This window comes from Alligator sinensis, unplaced genomic scaffold, assembly GCF_000455745.1.
Source record: "Alligator sinensis unplaced genomic scaffold, ASM45574v1 scaffold30_1, whole genome shotgun sequence".
Classification (NCBI taxonomy): domain Eukaryota; kingdom Metazoa; phylum Chordata; order Crocodylia; family Alligatoridae; genus Alligator; species Alligator sinensis.
This window is the reverse complement of record NW_005842060.1, coordinates 2,492,762-2,496,375: the sequence shown is the minus strand read 5'-3', so window position 1 is coordinate 2,496,375 and position 3,614 is coordinate 2,492,762.

Below are 3,614 nucleotides of genomic sequence, written 5' to 3'. Positions count from 1 at the left end.
GTGCCCTGCCACAGAAAGGACCTCAGGAGGTCATCTAGTCAAACCTCCTGTTCAAAGCAGGACCATCCCCAAGTAGATAATCCAAGCCAAGGCTTTGTGTAGCTGGGTCTTAAACTTCTAAGGATGGAGATTCCACAATCTCTGGGTAATGGGTTCCAGTACTTTACTACCCTCTTGGTGAGAGACTTTTTCCTAATATATAGCCTAAACTTCCCTTGCTGCAACCTGAGGCCATCCTCTTTCGAACCTCCCTTCAGGTAGTTGAAGGCTGCTATTAAATCCCCCCTCAGTCTTCTCTTCCCCAGACTAAAAAAGTCCAGTTCCCTCAGCCTCTCCTCAGAAGTCATGTGCCCAGTCCCCCAGACATTTTTGTTGCCCTCTTCAGGACTCTCACCAATTTGTCCACATCCTTTCTGTAGTGGGGGCCCTAAACTGGACACAGTGCTCCAGATGCATCTCACCAGTGCCAAACAGAGGGGAAGAATCACTTCTCTCTATCTGCTGCCAATGCTTCTAATGCAGCCCAGTATGCTGTTAGCCTTCTTCACAAGGACAAACTATTGTCTCATATTTAGCTTATTATCCAGTGTAACCCTCAAGTCTCTTTCTGTAGAGCTGCTGCTTAGCCAGTCAGTCCCCAGCCTGAACCAGTGCGTGGGCTTGTTCAGTCCTAACTGCAGAACCTTGCACTTCTTATTGAACTGGGATTGGGCTGCTTTTGGTTCAATCCTCCAATTTGCTGAGGTCTCTGAATCCCAGCCGCACCTTCCAGCCTGTTTACTATTCCCCCTAGTTTGATGTCGTCTGCAAACTTGCTGAGGGTGTACTCCATCCCATCTTCCAGGTCGTTGATGAAGGTATTGAACAATATTACCCACAGGATCTGTCCCCAGGGCACTCCACCTGAGACCAGCTGGCAGCTAAACTGCTGTTGATTACTACTTTGTGAGCCTTACAATCCAGCTAGTTTTTAAATCCATTTTACAGTCCATTCAGCCAACCCATACTTTCTTAGCTTGCTTGTGATAATATTATGGGAGACTATAAAAAGCCTTGCTTAAGTCAAGGTATACCACATGCACTCGTCTTCCCACATCCACAGAGCCAGTCATCTCAAAGAAGGCAATCAGGTTGTCAGGCATGACTTGCCCTTGATGAATCCATGCTGACTGTTCCTAATCACCTCCAAATGTGTGGACATTGATTCCTTGAGGACGTTTCAAGATTTTTCTCGGGATTGAGGTGAGGTTGACCAGTCTGTAGTTCCCCAGTTATTCCTCCTTCCCTTTTCTGAAGATGGGCACTACATTTGCCCTTTTCTAATCATCTGGGACCTCTCCTGACTGCTATGAGTTTACAAAGATAATGGCCAGGAGCTCTGCAATCACATTAGTCAGCTCCATCAGCACCCTCAGTTGCATTGTGTCTGGCATCATGAACTTGTACATGTCCAGCTTTTCTGAACAGTCCCTAACCTGATCTTTTGCTACTGTTGGCCACGCACCTTCCCAAACTGTGCTGCCAGATGCAGTAGTCTGGGACCTGACCTTGCCTGTGAAGACTGAGGTGAAAAAGGAATGGGGTACTTCAACTTCAGCCTTTTCTGCATCATCTGTCACTAGGTTGCCTCCCCCATTGAGTAAGGGACCCACACTTCCCCATGGCCTCCTCTTGTTGCTGACATGCTTGTAGAAACCCTTCATGTCCCTTGCTACTTACAGCTCCAATTGTACATTGCCTTTTTTATTCCATTCCTGCATGCCCAAGCAATACTCTTGTACTCCTTCCTAGTCGTTTGTCCAAGTTTCCACTTCTTGTAACCTTCCTTTTTGCATTTTACCTAACTGAAGTTCCCTATTAAGTCAAACTCATCTGCCATACTTGTTAGTCGTCCTGTGCATTGGAAAAATTCATTCCTGCACTACTATGCTGCCAGGTGCAGTAGTCTGGGAGCTGATTCTGCACTATTTCATTTGTCAGTGACTGTGTGATTGAAACTACTGAATAGCAGAAGGCAAACTAGATTGGGATGAGCAAAACATGGCCCACGGGCCTGATCTGGCCTGCCAACCAATTAGATTTGGCTTGGGGGTGGGTGCCCGCCAACAGATTGTATCTGGCCTGCAGCTTCCCTGCAGCAATCTGCACAGGGCCAAGCCTGTGTCATGCTTCCACTTGGGACAGCCCCAGCCCAAAGTGCATAGCTTCCTGGTGGGTCTGTTCTTGGTATGGCTGCAGCTGCCTGGCATTGCTTGGCTCCCCTTGCCTCTAGTGGCTCCTTCTCTTCCTACCCCTGCTGTATCACCCTGGGCAGCAGGTAGCATGGGGAAGCGACAGCGGCTTTGGGGACACGGGCAGGGTACCTCATGCCCAGCTGGAGGAGAAGGAGGGGAGCAAATGGGATTGAGAATCTGAGTTAAGGCCCTACAACTGTTATGCCAGAGTCTTTACTTTGGTTCCTAACAAATTTACCATGTTCTTTAGAAACTGTCCATAGCAGGGACAGCGGGAGCCAATTTTTAGAGGTCGTCAGCTTCCCCATACCATCCACCCCAACTATTTCACTGCGAATTTGAGGATTTCTCTGTTGCTTGCAGCTTGTACCCTGCTGTCAAGGTACCCTCCTCTTCCCAAATCCCTTTTTGGACTTGCCCAGGCAATAAAGTGGTTCAGATTAGCCTTTACTGAACATCTTGGGCCTCTTGGATGGGAATTAGAAGGCATTTCTGGGGTAAGTCCCAAAACCTCACATCATTCCTCGCATGTATATATAACCATTATGCAAACTAGAACTCCAACATACAATAAAATATGCTGCACTCCCAAATTACCTTGAGCAATGCCCCTGAAGTCTTGCCCTCTGCAAAAACCCTTAACAGAAAGATGCTGATGTCTTCAGATAATCCAGCCGATTTGCTGGAAAACAAGTACAACCTATAAGTGAATAGGACTTAAATTCCAGGCTGGGCCCTACCTGGGCTGCATTCACAGCATGCTTCAATGCCAGAACCCTCTCCTGCGCATGCCTAGAAAGGACAAAGTTTTCCCACAATTCACCACACAAACTTCTTGCGACAGCCCAGTTTATTGCAGCACAAAAAGCCTTTGGATCAGCCGTTAGAAGTAAGTACTTGCAAGGAAACAACATCATTGGAATCATTTCACAGAATGGCCGCTAGCTCCTGAAAGTAGTAATTCAAAGACAAATGTCCCTGCTGCTGAGCTAACTCAGGTTAATACGCAGTGCAATTTACTCAAGACCAAAGAGCAAGGTAGTAACCCAGCCAAGAACAGAAGTCAAGGCTCAAATCCTGCCCATTTAGACAGACCCCCTGCCTCCACATACACCCTCTCCCTTGAATAAATCCTCACGGTGCATTTTTGCAAGAACAGAGCTGAAGAGTCTCGAGTCTTGCTTTCATACTCTGTCCCTTATGAATCCCCTCATCCCTCTGCAAGACAAGAAAACAGGATAAAAAAGAACAAAGTAAGGGGGAAGGAAGAAACCTGGCAAAATATTTTCAAAACACAGAAAAGTCAGAGTACAAGTAGATAAACTGAATCATTTCCTAAGCCACCTGCCTATTTGTAATTTTAAGAGGAAACGGTATTTG